This window comes from Pristiophorus japonicus, chromosome 1 (assembly GCF_044704955.1).
Source record: "Pristiophorus japonicus isolate sPriJap1 chromosome 1, sPriJap1.hap1, whole genome shotgun sequence".
NCBI classification, from domain to species: Eukaryota; Metazoa; Chordata; class Chondrichthyes; family Pristiophoridae; genus Pristiophorus; species Pristiophorus japonicus.
The window spans coordinates 217,616,133-217,638,789 of NC_091977.1; the positions used below are offsets into that span (position 1 = coordinate 217,616,133).

The window sequence follows — 22,657 nt, forward strand, 5'->3', positions numbered from 1 at the left end:
ATGACTTCCCCTGATTCTGACTGCAGGGGACCTACGTTTGTCTTTACTAACCTTTTTCTCTTTACATATCTATGGAAACTTTTGCAGTCCGTCTTAATGTTCCCTGCAAGTTTCCTCTCGTACTCTATTCTCCCTGCCCTAATCAAACCCTTTGTCCTCCTCTGCTGAGTTCTAAATTTCTTCCAGTCCCCAGGTTCACTGCTATTTCTGGCCAATTTGTATGCCACTTCCTTGGCTTTAATACTATCCCTGATTTCCCTTGATAGCCACGGTTGAGCCACCTTCCCTTTTTTATTTTTACGCCAGACAGGAATGTACAATTGTTGTAGTTCATCCATGCGGTCTCTAAATGTCTGCCATTGCCCATCCACTATCAACCCCTTAAGTATCATTCGCCAATCTATCCTAGCCAATTCACGCCTCATACCTTCAAAGTTACCCTTCTTTAAGTTCTGGACCATGGTCTCTGAATTAACTGTTTCATTCTCCATCCTAATGTAGAATTCCACCATATTATGGTCACTCTTCCCCAAGGGGCCTCGCACAACGAGATTGCTAATTAATCCTCTCATTACACAACATCCAGTCTAAGATGACCTGCCCCCTAGTTGGTTCCTTGACATATTGGTCTAGAAAACCATCCCTTATGCACTCGAGGCAATCCTCCTCCACCGTATTGCTTCCAGTTTGGTTAGCCCAATCTTTGTGCATATTAAAGTCACCCATTATAACTGCTACACCCTTATTGCATGCACCCCTAATTTCCTGTTTGATGCCCTCCCCAACATCACTACTACTGTTTGGAGGTCTGTACACAACTCCCACTAACGTTTTTTGCCCTTTGGTGTTCTGCAGCTCTACCCATATCGATTCCACACCATCCAAGCTATTGCATTAATCTCCTCTTTAACCAGCAATGCTGCCCCATCTCCTTTTCCTTTTATTCTATCCTTCCTGAATGTTGAATACCCATGGATGTTGAGTTCCCAGCCCTGATCATCCTGGAGCCAGGTCTCCGTAATCCCAATCACATCATATCCGTTAACATCTATTTGCACAGTTAATTCATCCAACTTATTACGGATACTCCTTGCATTAAGACACAAAGCCTTCAGGCTTGTTTTTTTAACACCCTTTGTCCTTTTAGAATTGATGTAGTGTGGCCCTTTTTGTTTCTTGCCTTTGTTTACTCGGCCTTCCACTATTGCTTTTTACTTTTCTACCATCTGTTTCTGACTCCATATTACTTCGCCCTATCTCGCTGCATAGGTTCCCATCCCCCCCTGCCATATTAGTTTAAACACTCACGAACTGCATTAGCAAATGTTACCCCTAGGACATCAGTTCCAGTCCTGCCCAAGTACAGACCGTCCCTTTTGTACAGGTCCCACTTCCTCCAGAACTGGTTCCAATGTCCCAGGAATTTGAATCCCTTCCTCTTGCACCACTGCTCAAGCCATGTATTTATTCTAACTATCCTGTTCCCTCTACTCTGATTAGCACGTGGCACTGGTAGCAATAGAGGATTGGCTAACTGTTTTCTGTTAGAGAGTTGGGATAAATGGTCATTTTCAGGATGGCAAACAGTGACTAGTGGGGTGCTGCAGGGATCATTGGTGGCGGGGGGGGGGCCTCAACTACTTACAATCTATTAATGATTTGGATGAAGGGACTGAGTGTAATGTAGCCAAATTTGCTGCTGATGCAAAGATAGGTGGGAAAGCAAATTGTGAGGAACACACATCTGCAACGGGATATAGACAGGCTAAGTGAGTGGGCAAAAATTTGGCAGATGGAATAGAATGTGGGAAAATGTAAGGTTATCCACTTTTTGGTAGGAAAAATAAAAAAGCAAATTATAATTTTAAATGTGGAGAGATTACAAAATGTTGCGGTACATCAGGATCTGGGGGGTCCTTGTACATGAAACACTAAGCTAGCATGCAGGTACAGCAAGTAATTAGAAAAGCAAATAGAATGTTAGTCTTTATTGCAAAGGGGATGGAATATAAAAGTAGGGAAGTCCTGCTACAACTGTACAGGGTATTGGTGAGAACATACCTGGAGTACTGTGTACAGTTTTGGTCTCCTTTTTAAGGAGGAATATACTTGCATTGGAGGCAGTTCAGAGTAGGTTCACGAGGTTGATTCCTGAAATGAAGGGATTGTCATGAAGAAAAGTTGAGCAGGTTGGACCTATACTCATTGGAGTTTAGAAGAATATGAGGTGATCTTATTGAAATGCATAAGATTCTGATGGGGCTTGACAGGGTAGATGTAGAGGATGTTTCCCCTCATGGGGAATCTAGAACTAGGGAGCATAGTTTCAGAATAAGGGGCTGCCCATTTAAAACAGAAATGAGGAGGAATTTCTTCTGTGGGGTGTGAATCTTTGGAATTCTCTACCCCAGGGAGCTGTGGAGGCTGGGTCATTGAATATATTTAAGTTGGAGATACAGATTTTTGAGTGTTTTTTTTAAAAGTGAGTCGAGGATTATGGGGAGAGGGCAGGGAAGTGGAGTCGAAGCCAAGATTGCATCAGCCATGATCTTATTGAATGGTGTAGCAGGCTCGGGCCAGATGACCACCTCCTGCTCCTATTTATGTTCTAATTGAGTGGTGAAATAATCATCACTGAACTGGTTAATTTGTTTTTTTATTGCTTTAAAAACTAACTAGGATATTTGCACTGTAGCAGTGAAGTCTTTTTCTCCTGTTTTCACCAGATGTGTTAAGTTGTGCTGTGATTGATGTCGAGTAGCTTGCCCTAGAGGCGAGTTATGTGAATCTGCAAAGTGATAATTTGTCACTCTTCAGCTTTGGGGAATGTAGCAATTAAGTCTGAGCACTACAATTTCCTGAAGTCCATATTCATGTAGAAGCAGGAATGCTGGGTGATTTAAAAAAAAAAATCGCAAACCATGGGCACCGGAGTAGGTCATTCAGCCTCTCAAGCCTGTTCTGCCATTCAATGAGATCATGACTGATCTGCGATCGAACTCCATATACCCACCTGCCTTTGGCCCATATTCCTTCATACCTTTGGTTAACAAAAAGCTAACGGTCTTCGATTTTAAAATTATCAATTGATCTAGCATCAATTGCCATTTGTGGTAGAGAGTTCCAAACTTCGACCACCTTTTGTGTGTAGAAGTGTTTCCTAATTTCACTCTTGAAAAGTCTGGCTCTAATTTTTAGACTATGCCCCCTAGTCCAAGCATACCCAACCAGTGGAAATAGTTTCTCTCTATCTACTCTATCTGTTCCCCTTAATATCCTGAATATAACCCTAATTTGTGTAATCTCTCCTGGTAACTTAACCCTTGAAGCCTGGGTATATAATTCTGGTAAACCTATGCTGCACACCCTCCAAGGCCAATGTATACTTCCTAAGATGTGCCCAGAACTGCCCACAGTACTCCAGGTGTGGTCTAGCCAGTGTTTTGTACATCTGTAGCATAACCTCTACCCCCTTGTATTCTAGTCCTCCAGATATAAAGGCCAGCATTCCATTAGCCTTTGATTAATTTCTGCACCTATTCATGAAATTTTAATGATCTATGTACCTAAATCCCCAAGTCTCTTTGTATGACCACTGTATTTAGCTTTTTACCATTTAGAAAGTACCCCGTTCTATCCTTGAGGTCCAAAGTAGATGATCTCACATTTGCATAGTAAAATCCATTTGCCACAGTTTTGCCCATTCACTTAATCTATTAATATCCCTTTTTGTAATTTTATGCTTTCATCTACACTGTCTACAATGCCGCTTATCTTTGTGTCATTGCCAAATTTGGATATATGATTTTCTATGTCATCATCGAAGTTGTTAATAAATATTGTGAATAGTTGAGGCCCCAGCACCGATTCCTGCAGGACATCACTAGTCCCCTCCTGGCAATTTGAGCACCTACCCGTGCCAATTTCCTAACCAGGTCAATAATTTGCACTCCATTCCTTAGTTAACAATCTCGTCTCAAGTGCCTTCTGGAAGTCCATATAAATAACATCTATAGACATTCCCCTACTTTAGTCACCTCTTCAGAAAATTCACTTGGGTTTGTCTGTTGTAGTCAGTTGTCGGGCCACATTACTGTAGAGGCATAGAACATGGAAAAGTCTATGGGGCCTTTTTTTTTTTTCTAGCTTGGTTCCAAACTAAGCAGTGAATTTATATTGGGGGCAGTCATTTTTGTCAATTGCTTTTATTTTATTCTGCAGTTGAAAGTGTGGGTAGACAACCTGATCAACTAGCTTTTGCTTCTTTTATAAGCAAAATAGTCTGAGGGTACTTGTGCATGAAACACAGAAGGATAGTATGCAGGTACAGCAAGTGATCAGGAAGACCAATGGAATCTTGGCCTTTATTGCAAAGGGGATGGAGTATAAAAGCAGGGAAGTCTTGCTACAGCTATACAGGGTATTGGTGAGGCTACACCTGGAATACTGCGTGCAGTTTTGGTTTCCATATTTACAAAAGGATATAATTGTTTTGGATATACTCGGGCCATCTATCATCAATGGCGCTACTTGGTGCCGAGCTTGTGGCTAACACTTCGCCATAGGCAATTAGGCTTATAGAGCAGTGCCTGGTCTCCAGTTGTCTTGAACCCCTTTGCCACTGGACCAAGACCTTGTTCAGCTAAGCCCATGTGGTTGCCGGTGTGCAGTGGCCACCCCATGTTAAAAGCACTCGCGCACAGGCATCTTCCACTGCGTCAGTATGAAGTTCAGGACACTCTTGGACAATCCCAACAGCAACAGGCTGGAATGCCGCACCGCCATAGTTGCCCGGGAACTCGGACACTTTGATATTGACCTCGCCGCCCTAAGTGAGACCCGGCGGGCAGGGGAAGGCCAGTTGAAGGAACATGGTGGCGGTTACACCACCTTCTGGAAAGGGAAACCAGAGGCAGAATGCTGCCTTCATGGAGTCGGCTTTGCCGTCAAGAGTGAGCTAGTCGACTGCCTCAAAGACTCTCCCTGTAGGGTTAACGAACGCCTCATGACTCTTCGTATTACCCTATCCCGGAACCAACGCGCCACAGTCATCAGTGCGTACGCCCCTACACTCGATGCAACGGATGAGGCTAAAGAGGGTTTTTATTCCAACATCGAGACATCCTTGTCTTGCATCCCCACGGGCGACAAATTGATCCTCCTTGTTGATTATAATGCCAGGGTCGGCAAAGACACAGCTCTCTGGGGAGGTGTGATTGGCAGAGAGGTGGTAGGGAAAGCCAACTCCAGCAGTACCCTACTCCTGACAAAATGTCTAGAACATGAACTCCTCATCACCAACACCCTGTTCCACCAGCGGGACAAATACAAGGCATCATTGCAACACTGCCGCTTCAAACACTGGTACCTGCTTGACTATGTCATCGTCCGAGCCAGGGATCGCAAGGATGTGCGCATCACCCGTGCCATGACAGGAGCTGACGACTGCTGGACGGACCACCGCCTAATCCGATCCATCATCAACATTAACAAAGCAGAGGGGACAGCAGAAGCAGTTCTGCAAAATAGTTAATGCTGGGGCACTTAGAGAGCCCTATACAGCCAGCGCCTCACAGCCAATCTAGCGTGCCTTGATGACACTTGGCCTGCCCTTCAGGCCTTTATAACCAGTGCCTGTGAAGAGACACTTGGTCACTCAGCCAGGAAACATCAGGACTGGTTTGATGAAAATGATCAGGAGATCGAAGAACTAATGGATCGCAAGCGCAAAACATTTCTGAGACTCCAGCAACAACTCTGGAGCTGCAAAACAACATTGGACGGCTTACGGCTCAGGTCCAACAAAAAACCCGGAATCTAAAGAACAGGTGGTGGATGGAGAAAGCACAGGAGATACAACAACTGGCCGACAGCCACGATGTGCGAGGATTCTTCGCTGCAGTCAAGGCCACCTATGGTCCAAACTCCCAAGGCCCCACCCCACTCCTGGCCAAGAACGGGGAAACACTCAGCCTCTGTGTCCTTGATATCAGGGCCCGATGGAAGGAGCACTTTGAAGATTTCCTCAATCGAGACTCTGCCTTTGACTTGAGTGTTCTCGACTCCATCCCGCAGCACGTGACCCACCACCAACTCGGTGAAACTCCAACGTTGCACGAGGTAGGCAAAGCCATAAAACAGCTCCAGAATAACAAGGCTACGGGTGCGAATGGAATCCCTGCTGAGGCGCTAAAGTATGGCGGAGAGGCAGTTGGTGCAGATACATGACCTCATCTCTCATCTGGAGGGAGAGCATGCCAAGAGATCTGAGATGCAGTGATTGTGACTTTTTTTTAAAAAGGGGACAAGTCCGACTGCGGCAACTACAGGGGAATCTCTCTAGCGACAACTTTCCCAGTGGCTGATAGTAGAGTTCTCCTCAACCGTCTTCTCCCTGTGGGTGAGGAGCTCCTCCCGGAATCACAATGCGGATTTTGTCCCCTACAAGGCGCAACAGACATGATCTTTGCAGCGTGACAATTGCAGGGAGCAGCGCCAGCCCTTGTACATGGCCTTTTTCGATCTTACAAAGGCCTCTGACACTGTTAACCATGAGGGTCTATGGAGCGTCCTCCTCCGTTTCGCCCCCAACAGTTTGTCAACATCCTTTGCCTGCTTCACAATGACATGCAGGCCGTGATCCTTACCAACGGATCCATTACAGACCCAATCCACATCCGGACCGGGGTCAAACAGGGCTGCGTCATCGCACCAACCCTCTTCTAAATCTTCCTCGCCGCCATGCTCCACCTCACAATCAACAAGCTCCCCGCTGGAGCGGAACTAAACTACAGAACCAGTGGGAAGCTGTTTAACCTACGCCGCCTCCAGGCCAGGTCCAAGATCACTCCAACCTCTGTCGTTGAGCTGCAGTATACAGACGATGCCTGCGTCTGCGCACATTCTGAGGTTGAACTCCAGGAAATAGTCAATGTATTCATTGAGGCATATGAAAGCATCGGCCTTGCGCTTAACATCCGTAAGACAAAGGTCCTCAACCAGCCTGTCAGCACTGCCCTCCAATCATCAAGATCCACTGTGCGGCCCTGGACAACGTGGACCATTTACCATATCTCGAGAGTCCTTATCAACAAAGGCAGATAGTAATGCGAGATTCAACATCGCCTCCAGTGCAGCCTTTGGCCATCTGAGGAAAAGAGTGTTTTGAAGACCAGGCCCTCAACTCTACCACCAAGCTCATGGTCTACAGGGCTGTAGTAATACCTGCCCTCCTGTATGGATCTGAGGCATGGGTGATGTATAGAAGGCACATCAAGTCGCTGGAGATATATCACCAACAATATCACCAACAATGTCTCCAAGATCCTGAAAATCCCCTGGGAGGACAGGTGCACCAACAGTGTCCTCAACCAGGCTAACATCCCCAGTATTGAAGCATTGACCACACTCTGATCAGCTTCGCTGGGCAGGCCACATAGTACACAAGACTCCCTAAGCAAATGCTTTATGCGGAGCTCCTTCATGGTAAACGAGCCAAAGGAGGACAGCAAAAACGTTATAAGGACACCCTCAAAGCCTCCCTCGTAAAGTGCGACACCTGGGAGACCCTGGCCGAAGATTGCCCGAGGTGGAAAAAGTACATCCAGGAGGGTGTTGAGCTCTTTGAGTCTCAACGCAAAGAGCATGAAGAGGCCATGCACAGGCAGCAGAAGAAGCGCGCTGCAAAACACCGACCCCTTCCGTCGACGAATGTCAGTCCCACCTGTAACCGGGTCTGTGGCTCTCTTATCGATCTGTTCAGCCATCAAAGAATTCACTGGGAGTGGAAGCAAGTCTTCCTTGATTCTGAGGGATGCTGATACTTGCTTTGGAGGCACTTCAAAGAAAGTTCACTCGATTGATTCTGGGGATGAGGGAGTTGGCTTATGAGGAAAGGTTGAGTAGGTTGGGCCTCTACTCCATTGCCATTCAGAAGAATGAGGGATAATCTTACCGAACGTATAAAATTGAGGGGGCTTGACAAGGTGGATGCAGAGAGGATGTTGCCACTGATGGGGGAGACTAGAACTAGACGGCATGATCTTAGAATAAGGGGCCGTCCATTTAAAACTGAGATGAGGAGAAATTTCTTAGAGGGTTGTAAAGCTGGAATTTGCTGCCTCCAAAGAGCTGGGACATTGAATAAATTCAAGACAGAAATAGACAGTTTCTTAAATGATATGGGGAGCTGACTGGGAAGTGGAGCTGAGTCCATGATCAGATCAGCCATGATCTTATTGAATGGTGGAGCAGGCTCGCGGGGCTGTATGGCCTTCTCCTGCTCCTACTTATGTTCTTATAAAATATTTAGATATTAATGGTGCAAAATATCACCATTTCTGTGCGTGGCCTGAAAAGATAACTTGTAACCATGGGATGAAAATCCTTTGGGTTTTTCCCCTCTACCACTAACTTCAGTAGATGTTTGGTGGAAATCCTGTTTACATGAATAAATGGGACTTCTGCCAAACCTGCAGAGGAGAAACTGAGGAAATTCACCCCTATGTTTCTGTAATGAAACTAAGTAATGGTGAATCAACCATTGAGGTTGTGCTGTGCCTGTAAAGGATCCTTCTTTTTTTTTAAAGTTATTTGGATGTAAACTGCATTTATTGCCCATCCTTGGTACCGCAGAGAAGACGGTGGTGGTTGTTACACACCTGAGTAGCTTATTGGGCATCTTCAGTGGGCATCAGGAGTCAATCATCTAGAACAGTCTGGGCCGAGACTCACATGTAGCAGTCAGTGACTGGCTTCTTTTGCTGACTACCCGGTTCACTAAAGTTAATTTGGTACCTCTCGGTCATGCTAGCCCACAAGTTACCAGCTTTTATTAAATTTGTGCTCTGAATTGCTAGCACAGTGCCAGAACCACAAGTATTATAACTGAGATTTGAGATGGAAATATGATACTTAAGCTTCTAGTTTGCAACAGGAAAATTAACTTGGATTTGAGAATTGCTTCCTGTTTTTTTGGCGGGTGGGGTCTGAGCTAATTTTGATCATATGACATGAGCATGCAATTTAATTATTGAGCTGAGAGAACTGCTTTGACAGTGTGAGAAGGAAATTACTAGGTGTAGATCACAGCAATCTATATGGGAATTGTTTTTTTTTACATTTTCCGTGTAATTTTAGGTATTGTAAAAACAGTGCTAATTTGCTTTTGCGTATACAGATAATTCAAAAATATTCCAGATTTTTCTATCTTTGTTGGTATTTAAAGCTGCTAGTACAATTTTTATTTTGCACTTCATCTCTTTTTTTTTAAATAAGTATTTTAATTTTCATGTACACTATTCTGTTAGTATTTTCTTGAGGTCCTCATTCCACCTTCATTCACTCATTAATGGGTGTCAGTAGACAATTGCAGCTTGAAGCAATGGAACTTCATAATTGAAAACTTTTCATAAAGTGACATACTGTTAAGAATCATTTTATTGGCTACAGGATGTAGGACAAGTTTTATTCAAATAGATTTATTTTACTGACTTCTAAAGTTGAGCCTTGTCACTCATCCATTTATTTAAAAATAATGAAATCTGCTTTCAATAAGTAATAGGGCCCAAGTTTCCCCACGATAAAAAACGGGCGCCCCTCCGAGCTAGGCGCCTGTTTTTCGCGCCTAAAACGGCGCCGGAAAAAAAAACTAGTGATTCTGGAGCGTTCTGCAGCTCCTTGTCTGCTTGGCGTGGCGCCCAGGGGGGGGGCGGAGCGTACACTTGCGCCGATTTTGTAAGTGGGAGGGGGCGGGTACTATTTAAATTAGTTTTTTTTTCCTGCCGGCAACGCTGCACGTGCGCGTTGAGGCATTCGCGCATGCTCAGTGTGAAAAAAACATTGGCGTGGCCATTTTTGTAGTTCTTTGTAGCTGTTTAGTTTTTGAACATTTTTTAATAAAAGTACATTGCCATCAGCACAGAGGCTTCTTGTAGCAGTGAGAAGGGTGCAGGAAGCCTCAAAGTTGAGGCAGCCGTTTCCTGACGACCTCCCCCTTTTTGCTGTTGGGAAATGGCTCCGCAATTTCTGAGACTTCCTGCAGCCTTCTCTCTTTCCCGCCAGCTTTCTGGAACGGCTCCATTCCCCCCCCCCCGCGTTCGGTCGCCTCCCTCGTTTTGTGAGGCTTGCTGCACCATTCTTACTGGCTGAAGCACTTTCACACAGGTAGGGAGATGGTTTATTTAATATTTTCTTTGTTTATAAATGTTTATTCAGGTTGGATTTATTTGTATAAGTATAAATAAGGATTTATTGTAGAATTTAATGACTTCCCTCCCCCCCCCCCCCCCCCAACCTCGTTCTGAACGCCTGATTTGTAACCTGCGCCTGATTTTTTTAATGTGTAGAACAGGTTTTTTCAGTTCTACAAAAATCTTCTCTTGCTCCATTCTACTTTAGTTTGGAGTACATTTTCACTGTGGAAACTTTCAAATCTGGCGTCAGTGGCCGGACACGCCCCCTTTTGAAGAAAAAATTCTGTTCCAAAGTAGAACTGTTCTACCTGACTAGAACTGCAGAAAAAAAAATATGTGGAGAATTGCAAATTCTAAGAAAGTCTGTTCTCCACCAGTTGCTCCTAAAAAAAATCAGGCGCAAATCATGTGGAAACTTGGGCCCATAGAGTTGGTGTATGTCTTTAGTGTGCTGGAAGGAATGGCTGTTTGTTATTTGACTCCTAATCACAACAAAGATGACTTGAATTGTTTCGTGGGTTTTATACCACTTCCAGGCAGCAGAGTAGGGAGGATATTTAGAAGCTATTTGATAATGCTGGCTGCTGGAGGATGAATGGGAGTTGTGTGGTATCCTTGCTCTTCTCTCTAGAATCATAGAGGTTACAGCATGCAAAATTCAGCCTGTTGAACCTGTGCCGACTCTCAACTAGTCCCACTCCAACCTTTCTCTGTAGTCCTGCAACTTTTTTTCCTTCAAATAGATATCCAACTTCCTTTTTGGAAAAAAAAAGATTGAGTCTGCCTCCACCACCTTTTCAGGCAGTGCATTCCAGAACCCAACTACTTGCTGAGTTAAGTTTTTTTTTTATATCGCTGTTGGTTCTTTTGCCAATCACTTTAAATCTGTGTCCTATGGTTCTTGACCCTTCTGCTGGTGAGAAGTTTCTCTATTCTGTCCAGGCCCTTCATGATTTTGAACACCTATCAAATCTCCCCTCAGTCTTGTCTGCTCCAAGGAGAACAACCCCAGCTTATCCGGTCTACCAATGTAACTGGAGTCCCTCATTCCTGGAATAATTTTTACATCTTTTCTGCATCTTCTCTAAGGCCTTCGCATCTTTCCTGAAGTGTGGTGCCCAGAATTGGACGTAGTACTCCAGTTGAAGCTGAACCCATGTTTTATTATACAGGTTCATAGGGCCCAAGTTTCGGGCCGTGCCTAGAATGGCGCAGCCCCGACCTGGACACCCGTTTTTCACGCTACAAAGTGCGCCTAAAAAAAACTTCCAGATTCTCCGACTCCCTGCAGTTCATTTGCAGCTCGGCGCGGCGCAGCACGAGCAGTTGGGGGCGGAGCTCAGTCCCTGCGCTGAAAACAGTGCCGGGACCTCTGCACATGCGCACTACAGTGGGTGCGCATGTGCAGTAGCTCCAGGTGCCCAAAACTGTGTGGGAGGGGCCCGAAGCACGCAGCCCCTAGCCCTGGCCGAATGGCCTCACTGGGGCTGCATGCATAAGGCTGCCTCCCACGCCCAGCTCCTGCTTCCTCTGGACCCGACCCGACTTGACTCCCGCTCCCTTTCCCCCCCCCCCCCCCCACACCAGACCACCCCCGACACGACCTCCGTTTCCCCCGACCGACCCCTTTTTTTTTTTTCCTCCCCCCCCCCCCCTCCCGACCGATTTCCTGACGCCACCTACCTGTCAATCCGGTAAGTCTAAGCTCTCTCTCTCTCTCTCTCTCTCTCTCTCTCTTTTTTTTCCCCCCCCCCCCCTCCCGACTGTCCGACAGTGAGAGAGACACATGGGGGGGGGGGGCCGTCCCAGCATGCTGTTGGAGGACTCCCGGTGCTGCAGTCAGTAAGTAGAAAATGTTTCGTTTTATTTTTTTTTAAATTTATTTTTCATTAAATTTTTTGATGTATTTATCATTTATTATTGATTCTTTTTGTAAAATTGAAGTAATTTAATGTTTGTAAACTTTCCTTTTAAACCCCCCCCCCCCCCCCTTCCCATTCCGTATGCCTGATTTGTAACCTACACCTGATTTTCTAAAGTGTAGACAAGCTTTTTTTGAGCATACAAAAATCTTCACTTACTCCATTCTAAGTTAGTTTGGAGTAAGTTTTCACTGCCGAAACTTTGAAAACAGGCGTAAGTGGCCGGACACGTCCCCTTTTGAAAAAAAAATTCTGTTCCAAAGTGAAACTGTTCTAACTGACTAGAACTGGAGCAAACTAAATGCCGAGAATTTGAATTTCTAAGATACTCCGTTCTACACCAGTTGCTCCAAAATATCAGGAGCAACTGAGGCCGAAACTTGGGCCCATAATTTCCACACTTTGGTACACACATCTCTATGAAGTCCAGGATCCTGTAAGCCTTTTTAACTGTTGTCAACCTGTCTTGCCACCTTCAACAATTTGCGCACACATGCCCCCAGGTGTCTCTGTTCATGCAACCCCTTTAGGATTGTACTATATAGGTTCTATGTCCTCTCCTCACATTTTGGTAGAAAGAATATCACGTCACACTTTTCTGCATTAAATTTCATTTGCCACGTGTCTGCCCATTTCACCAGCCTGTCCATGTTGTCTTGAAGTTTATAACTCTCCTTCTCACTGTTCACTATACTTCCACGTTTTGTCAGGTGCAAATTTTGAAATTGTGCCCTGTGCACTCACATCCAACTCATTAATACATATCAAGAAAAGCAGTGGTCCTAAAACTGACCCCTGGGGATAACCACTATATCGTACTCCAGTCCGAACAACAACCGTTCATCACTACTTTCCTGTCGCTTAGCCAATTTCATATCCATGCTGCCACTGTAAATGTAGATTATTTTCTCTCAATCTGGTTCAGTAAAATTACTGAGTCGAATACCTCTTGTGCTTTGAACAAAGCAGTCTTTATTTTACCAGCCGGCAAGACGTATCAGACAGTGGATATACATTCTCGATCGAGCGTACACACTCCCTACGGATAAGTGAAGTTACATCGTAAAGCGACAACAGTTATACATTCTCGGCAAAAGATAACAAGATAGGGCTAGAGTGACATCCTAGTTCAACCTATCTCTTTTGGTCCCTCTTTCCCTTTGTCCACTCATAAGCCGACCTAAGTATGGTCTGATTTTAAACAAAGACCTTCTGTTAATGTTTCAGGTTAATAACATGATTTAATAAGACCTTGAGGTTTTTCTGCAAGCTGTGGGTTTTGTTTCAATATGTTAGTGTTGTAACATTTCGCAGTCTCGCGTCCGAGATGTCATGGCTATTCCTCCATGAATTCTTTGCTAGCTTATACTGTCCCTATACAATTCCCATGTTCTCAACTTCAATGTCTCTATACATTTTAAACATTCACACCACTGTCCCTTGGTCTTCAACTTTGCTGGCAAGCCTATTATGTTGGCACTTTGTCGAATGTCTTTTGGAAATCCATGTACATCAATCGCATTACCCTCATCAACCCTCTGTTACCTGATCAAAAAACTCGCTCTAGTTGGTTAAACATAATTTACCTTTAACAAATCGGTGCTGGCTTTCCTTAATTATTCCACACCTATCCAAGTGACTGTTAATTTTGTCCCTGATCACTGTTTCTCTAAGCTTCTCCACTACTGAGGTTAAACTGACTGGCTTGTAGTTGCTGGGATTATCTTTACACTTTTTTTTGAACGATGGTATAACATTTACAGTTCTCCTGTCCTCTGGCACCACCCCTGCATCTCTCTGGAAGATTGGATTATTATGGCCAGTAACTCCATTATTTCTGCCCTCCATTCCCTTAGCATCTTAGGATGCATCCCATCTGCTCCTGGTGATTTATCTACTTTTAAGTACAGCCAGTCTTTCTAATACCTCTATCAATTTTTATATCATCTATCTATTCTGATTCTCAGTTGTATTAGCAACCTGGCATCTGTCATAGTGCTTCATCATGTTCTCTCTCTGTTTCATCATCCAGGGAGTCCTGACTTTAGTTGCCTGCCTTTTCCCCCAGTGGGAATGTACAATGACTGTACCTGAACTATTTCCTCTTTAAAGATGGGGGGAGCAGTCTAAGGGAATCACAAGATTTGGAGATAAAGTGGAGTTGAGGTTGATATTAAAGAACATAAGAAATAGGAGCAGGAGTAGGCTATATGGCCCCTTGAACCTGCTCCACCATTTTAATATGATCATGGCTGATCTGGGACTTGGGTCCACTTCCCTGCCTGCTCCCCATAAACCCCTTTTATCGGTTAAGAAACTGTCTATCTCTGTCTTAAATTTATTCAATTACCCAGCTTCCACAGCTCTGAGGCAGTGAATTCCACAGATTTACAACCCTCTGAGAAGAAATTCCTTCTCATCTCAGTTTTAAATGGGCGGCCCCTTATTCTAAGATTATGCCCTCTAGTTCTAGTCTCCCGAGTGGAAACATCCTCTCTGCATTCACCTTGTCACGCCCCCTCCATAATCTTGTATGTTTCAATAAGATCACCCCTCATTATTCTGAATTCCAGTGAGTAGAGGTCCAACCTTCTCTGAACAGCCTCCAAAGCAAGTATATCCTTTCTTAAATATTGAAACCAAAACTGTACGCAGTGTTCCAGTTGTGGCCTCACCAAGCCCTGTATAAGTATAGCAAGACTTTCCTGCTTTTATACTCCATCCCCATTGCAATAAAGACCAAGATTCCATTGGCCTCCCTGATCACTTGCTATACCTGCATGCTAACCTTTTATGTTTCATGCACCAGGATATCCAGGACCTGCTGTATTTGCAGCACTTTGCAATTTTTCTCCATTTAAATAATAACTTGCTCTTTTTTTTTCTCCTGCCGAGGTGCATAACCTCACACTTTCCAACATTATCCTCCATCTGCCAAATTTTTGCCCACTCACTTGGCTACGTTGAAAGAAAGGACCGAGTGTAACGTAGCCAAGTTTGCTGATGATACAAAGATGGGAGGAAAAGCAATGTGTGAGGAGATGACACAAATCTGCAAAAGGACAAAGACCGGCTAAGTGAGTGGGCAAACATTTGGCAGATGGGGTATAATGTTAGAAAGTGTGAGGTCATGCACCTCAGCAGAAAAATCAAAGAGCAAGTTATTATTTAAATGGAAAAAGATTGCAAAGTGCTGCTGTACAACGGGACCTGGGGGTACTTGTGCATGGAACACAAAAGGTTAGTATGCATGTACAGCAAGTGATCAGGAAGGCCAATGGAAACTTGGCCTTTATTGCAATGGGGATGGAGTATAAAAGCAAGGAAGTCTTGCTACAGTTATATAGGGTATAGGTGAGGCCATACCTAGGATACTGCATACAGTTTTGGTTTCCATATTTACGAAAGGATATACTTGCTTTGGAGGTTGTTCAGAGAAGGTTCACCGAGGTTGATTCCGGAGATGAGGGGGGTAACTTATGAGGAAAGGCTGAGGAGGTTGGGCCTCTACTCATTGGAATTCAGAAGAATGAGAGATGATCTTATCGAAATATATAAAATTGAGGGATTGACAAGGTGGCTGCAGAGAGGATGTTTCCACTAATGGGGGAGACTAGAACTAGAGGGCATACTTGTAGAATAAGGGCTGCCCATTTAAAACAGATGAGAAGGAATTTCTTCTGAGGGTTGTAAATCTCTGGAACTCATTGTCTCAAGAGCTGTGGAAGCTGGGACATTGAATAAATTTAAGACCGAGATAGATAGTTTCTTAACCGGTAAGGGGTTATAGGGAGTGGGCAGGGAAGTGGACCTGAGTCCATGATCGTATTAAATGGTGGACCAGGCTCGAGGGGTCGTATGGCCTACTCCTGCTCCTATTATGTTCTTGTGTAACATCCTGATCATTCAAGCCAATATCGTTTCTTACTATTGCAGTGATTCCATCCTTTTATCAACACAACTACCCCACCTCCTTTTCCTTTCTGTCTGTCCTTCCGAATTGTCAAGTACCCCTGAATGTTTAGTTCCCAGTCTTGGTCACCTTGCAACCACATCTCTGTCATGGCTACCAGATCATACCCATTTGTAATTATTTGTGCCGGCAGCTCAACTAATTTGTTACGAATGCTGCGTGCATTCAGATAAAGAGCTTTTAAATATATTTGTCAGGACAGGCTCCAGGGGCCACATGGCCTACTCCTGCTCCTATTTCTTATGTTCTTAAAGGCAGCCCATTGTTCCATTGCAATATTATCTGTCAATCTTTGATTTCAGTTTACCTGGGCCAGATCTGTTCTCATCCCATTGAAATTAACTTCCTCTTCTTCCTCAAACATTTTTATTCTATATTGTTCCCTGTCCCCTAAATGTTCACCTACTGACACTTGCTCCACTTGACCTCCCTCATTCCTCAGAATCAGATCCAGCAATGCCTCCTCCCTCGTTGGGCCAGAAACCTACTGATCAGAAATTCTTCCCCTTCTCTGCCTTTTACACTATTACGATCTCAGTCAATATTGGGATAGTTGGAGTCTTCCATTGATACTACTCTAGTTCTTGCACCTCTAATTTCTCTGCAAATTTGCTCCTCCATATCTTTCCCATATATGATGGTCTATAGAATACACCTAGTAGTGTAATGGCACCTCTCATTTCTTAACTCTAGCCATATAAATTCTGTCCTTGACCCTTCCAGGATATCCTCCCTCTCCAGCACTAACATTCTCCTTAACCAATACTGCCACACCACCTCTTATCTTTCCTTTGCTATATTTCTTAACTACCTTTTTTATAACCAGGAATATTTAATAATCAATCCTGCCCTTTTTTGAACCAAGTCTGTTATTTCCACAACATCATATACCTATGTGGCTATTTGTGCCTGCGGCTCACTTGCCTTGTTTACTACACTTTTCGTAGGTTCACATAGATACACTGTAAACCCATCTTAGACCATCCTTTTTCCCTCTTGCTTTTGACCCCACCCAATACCATACTATTTGTTACTTATAGTGCTTTCCCTATTCTTTGAGAACTTTACTTCCTCTTTCTAATGTTGCATCCTGGTGCCCATCCCCCTGCCAAATTAGTTTAACTTAGTAAGAAGCCTTTGGCATTGTTATCAATTAGGTTAGTTTAAGGGTTAAGCCATGGCAGGAGAGCCCAGACCTGTGCCACGATCCTCCTGTGCTATGTGGGAAATCGGGGACACTTTGTGTCCCTGACAACTACATGTGCAGGAAGTGTATCCAGCTGCAGCTCCTGACAGACCGCCTTGTGGCACTGGAGCTGCGCATGGACTCACTGGAGCATCCGCGATGCTGAGGATGTCGTGAATAGCATGTTTAGTGAGTTGGTCACACCAATGGCAAAGTTTACACAGCCAGATACGGAATGGGTGACCATCAGGCAGAGCAGTGGAAGAAAGGTAGTGCAGGGGTCCTCTGAGGTCATCTCCCTCCAAAACAGATATACCACCTTGGGTACTGTTGGGGGAGATGACTCATCAGGGGAAGGCAGCAGCAGCCAATTCCATAGCACCAGGGGTGGCTCTGCTGCACAGGAGGGCAGGAAAAAAAGTGGGAGAGTTATAGTGTAAGGGAATAGATAGGCGTTTCTGCAGCCGCAAACGAGACTCCAGGATGGTATGTTTCCTCCCTGGTGCAAGGGTCAAGGATGTCTGAGTGGCTGCAGCGCATTCTGGAGGGGGAGGGTGAACAGCCAGCTGTCGTACATATAGGTACCAACCAAATAGGTAAAAAACGGGATGAGGTCCTACAAGCTGAATTTAGGGAGTTGGGTGTTGAATTTAAAAAAAATAGGACCTCAAAGGTAGTAATCTCAGGATTGCTACCAGTGCCATGTGCTAATCAGACTAGGAATTTCAGGATAGCCCACATGAATACATGACTTGAGGAATGGTGCAAGGGGGAGGGATTCAAATTCCTGGGACATTGGAATCGATTCTGGGGGGTGGTGGGACCAGTACAAACCGGACGGTCTGCACCTGGGCAGAACCGGAACTAATGTCCTAGGTGATGTGTTTGCTAGTGCTGTTGGGGAGGGCTTAAACTAAAAAGGCAGGGGGATGGGAATCTATGCAGAGGGAAGTAAAAAGGGGGCAGAAGCAAAAGGTAAGAAGGAGAAAAGCCAGAGTGGAGGGCAGAGAAATCAAGGGCAAAAATCAAAGGGCCACATTACAACATAATTCTAAAAGGACAGTGTTTTTTAAAAAAAAACAAGCCTGAAGGCTCTGAGCCTCCATTGCGAGGAACATTCGTAATAAGGTGGATAAATTAACTGCGCAGATAGCTGTTAACGGATATGATGTAATTGGGATTATGGAGACATGGCTCCAAGGTAACCAAGGCTGGGAACTCAACATCCAGGGGTTTTCAATATTCAGGAAGGACAGACAGGAAGGAAAAGGAGGTGGGATAGCATTACTGGTTAAAGAGGAGATTAACGCAATAGTAAGGCAGGACCCATTAGCGTGGATGATGTGGAATCTATAAAGGCCCAAGTTTCAGGTGGAATTGCTCCAATTTTTTTTGGAGCAACTAGTTTAGTTTGGAGTATCTTAGAAATCGCAATTCTCTGCATTTAGTTTGCTCCAGTTCTAGTGAGTTAGTTTAGTTTTGTTTTAGTTCAGTTTTTTTTCAAAAGGGGGTGTGTCCAGCCACTTGGGCCTGTTTTGCAAGTTTAGGCAGCGAAAACTTAGTCCAAACTAACTTGGAATGGAGTAAGTGTCCACTTTTGTACATTCTGAAAAACCTTATCTAGAGTTAACTTCAGTACAGGCACAGCCAGAGACTGGGGGTGGGAAGCATTAAACACAAAGGACTAAAGCATTAAACACATCACATAATATAAATAAGCAAGTGTAAGCTCCCGATGAGGCAGACACATCAAGGGGGGGGGGGGGGGAAGGATTTTTCAAAGCTCTAAACACCTTCACAACAACATTAAAGAAGCATAAGTACATTTTAAGCACTCAACAAAGTAGTACATTTAAAGCACCAAGCACTAAATGAAGCACAAAAAGTAATAAGCAATTAATTAACAAATAAAAAAAAAAATAGAAGGAACCCTGCACCTCGAGCACAAAGACCAAAGTAATAAGCAATCAATAACACAAAATAGAAGTCCTACCTTTTTTTGTGAAGGGAAGGTGTTCTGTCAGCCTGTCTCTCTGTCTGTGTCTGTCTCTCTCTCTCTCTCTCTCTGACAGGTGGGGGGGAGTGGAGGCGAGGCGGGGCGGGGCAGACAAACTGCAACTATACTTTGATACAAACAGCAGCTATACTTGAAGGGAGCATTGATCAACAGCGTGAAATCTGCTTTTCCACATGACTTTCAGAGTTTGCAATAAAAACATTTTTTTAATTAATGCTAGTACATTACCTTGCATCCACAGCCAACTTGATGTGTTTTTTAATTGTAAATTTACACTTGTAAACAATGCATGAAAAAGTGCAGAAAACAACAAACAGGGCTGACTGTTTTTAAAAAAAAATTATATCCATGTGGGAAGTGTTTGCTACAGGTTGAATGTGGGGGGGCTAAACAGGAGGTTGAACTGCAGAGATTCGGGCTGAGAAGCTACTGCACATGCGCGCACACTCGTGCATGTGCAGAGGTACTGGCACTGTTTTCGGCTCTGGAACCTGGCTCCGCCCTCGACCCCTTGCGCTGCGCTACGCCAAACCTAAAGATGTCCTGAGGAGCTCTAAGAATTAGCAGGTAAGTTTTTGGCACACCTTATGGAGGTGCGCTGTTTTTACAGGGGGTGGAAATTTGGGCCCTATATGGGTAGAGCTGCGAAACACCAAAGGGCAGAAAACATTCGTGGAGTTGTGTACAGACCACCAAACAGTAGTAGGGAGGTTGGGGATGGTATCAAACAGGAAATTAGGGACGTGTGCAATAAGGGTACAGCAGTTATCATGGGTGACTTTAATCTGCATATTGAGTGGGCTAACCAAACTGGTAGCAATACTGTGGAGGAGGATTTCCTGGAGTGTATAAAGGATGGTTTTCTAGACCAATATGTTGAAGAACCAACCAGAGAGCAGGCCACCCTAGACTGGGTCTTGTATTGCGAGAGAGGATTAGTTAGCAATCTGGTCGTGTGGGGCCATTTGGGGAAGAGTGACCATAATACGGTAGAATTCTTCATTTTAAGATGGAGAGTGACAGTTAATTCAGAGACCAGGGTCCTGAACTTAAAGAAAGGTAACTTCGACGGTATGGGACATGATTTGGCTAGGATAGACTGGAGAATGATACTTGAAGGGTTGACGGTGGATAGGCAATGGCAGACATTTAAATATCACATGGCTGCACGACAACAATTGTACATCCCTGTGTGGCGTAAGAATAAAATAGGGAACGTGGCTCAACTGTGGCTAACAAGGGAAATTATGGAAAGTGTTAAATCCAAGGAAGAGGCATATAAATTGGCCAGAAAAAGCAGCAAACCTGAGGACTGGGAGAAATTTAGAATTCAGCAGAGGAGGACTAAGGGTTTAATTAGATGGGGGGAAAATAGAGTATGAGAGTAAGCTTGCAGGAAACCTAAAAACTGACTGCAAAAGCTTCTACAGATATGTGAAGAGAAAAAGATTAGTGAAGACAATTGTAGGTCCCTTGCAGTCAGAATCAGGGGAATTCATAATGGGGAACAAGGAAATGGCAGACCAATTGAACAAATACCTTGGTTCTGTCTCTTCACTAAGGATGACACGAATAACCTGAAAATACGAGGGGACTGAGGGAAATCCTTTAGTCAGGAAATGGTGTTGGGGAAATTGAAGGGACTAGGCCGATAAAACTCCAGGGCCTGATAGTCTGCATCCTAGAGTACTTGAGGAAGTGGCCCGAGAAATAGTAAATGCATTGGTGGTCATTTTCCAACATTCCATGGACTCTGGTTTAGTTCCTATGGATTGGAGGGTAGCTAATGTAACCCCACTTTTTTAAAAAAGGAGGGGGAGAGAAAATAGGGAATTAAAGACCAGTTGGCCTGACGTCGGTGGTGGGGAAGATGTTGGAATCAGTTATTAAAGATGTAATAGCACATTTGGAAAACCGTGACTGGATCGGTCTAAGTCAGCATGGATTTATGAAAGGGAAATCATGCTTGACAAATTGAGTTTTTTGAGGATGTAACTGGTAGAGTGGATAAGGGAGAACCAGTGGATGTGGTGTATTTGGACTTTCAAAAGGCTTTTGACAAGATCCCACACAGGACATTCGTGTGCAAAATTAAGGCACATGGTATTGGGGGTAATGTATTGACGTGGATAGAGAACTGGTTGGCAGACAGGAAGCAAAGAGTGGGAATAAACTGGTCCTTTTCAGAATGGCAGGCAGTTACTATTGGGGTGCCGCAGGGGTCAGTGCTGGGACCCCAGCTATTTACAATATACATTATGATTTAGACGAAGAAATTGAATGTAATATCTCCAAGTTTGCAGATGACACTACGCTAGGTGGCAATGTGAGCTGCGAGCAACATAAGAACAGGAGTAGGCCATCTAGCCCCTCGAGCCTGCTCCGCCATTCAACAAGATCATGGCTGATCTGGCCGTGGACTCAGCTCCACTTGCCCGCCCGCTCCCCATAACCCTCAATTCCCTTATTGGTTAAAAATCTATCTATCTGTGATTTGAATACATTCAATGAGCTAGCCTCAACTGCTTCCTTGGGCAGAGAATTCCACAGATTCACAACCCTCTGGGAGAAGAAATTCCTTCTCAACTCAGTTTTAAATTGGCTCCCCCGTATTTTGAGGCTGTGCCCCCTAGTTCTAGTCTTCCCGACCAGTGGAAACAACCTCTGCCTCTATCTTGTCTATCCCTTTCATTATTTTAAATGTTTCTATAAGATCACCCCTCATCCTTCTGAACTCCAACGAGTAAAGATCCAGTCTACTCAATCTATCATCATAAGGTAACCCCCTCATCTCCGGAATCAGCCTAGTGAATCGTCTCTATACCCCCTCCAAAGCTAGTATCACTTTCCTTAAGAAAGGTGACCAAAATTGCACGCAGTACTCCAGGTGCGGCCTCGCCAATACCCTATACACTTGCAGCAGGACCTCCCTGCTTTTGTACTCCATTCCTCTCGCAATGAAGGCCAACATTCCATTCGCCTTCCTGATTACCTGCTGCACCTGCAAACTAACTTTTTGGGAAAATCCCCTCCGTGCCTTTCAGTTCCGCGCGGAGGGGTTTCCTGTACGGGCTGCTCCTGCACACTCTCAACTTTGCCATCCTCGCCTGCCGTCCGGACACGCCATGGCGTACCATCTTGCCGTCCGGAGGAGGCGGGGGTCCCCGATGGAGGGCACTCTACGCAGGGGTCCTCCCACTATTTGTCGGGGACTTGGCCTGGAGGGTGGTGCACGGAGCAGTGCCGTGCAATAAATTTTTAAGCCGGTTCACGGGCTCCCAGGCCGCCTGCAATTTCTGCGGTCTGGAAGAGTCTGTTCCATGTTTTTATTGAGTGCACGAGGTTGCAGCCCCTGTTTTGTTATCT

General features: G+C 44.7%; 1 protein-coding gene across 2 annotated transcripts in view; it reads left to right on the forward strand.

The window, feature by feature from the left end:
- The window catches only part of haus6 (HAUS augmin-like complex, subunit 6), a 105,307-nt gene that overhangs the window by 18,657 nt on the left and 63,993 nt on the right, over positions 1-22,657 (forward strand). The window contains exon 1 of one of the 2 annotated variants that reach the window (XM_070886457.1): positions 19,693-19,858. The exons of the other annotated variant lie outside the window; for it this stretch is intronic. The gene's annotated coding sequence lies outside the window, so the exon portion shown is untranslated. Of the gene's footprint in view, positions 1-19,692; positions 19,859-22,657 lie in introns of those variants that run through there. 2 annotated transcript variants of the gene reach the window in all.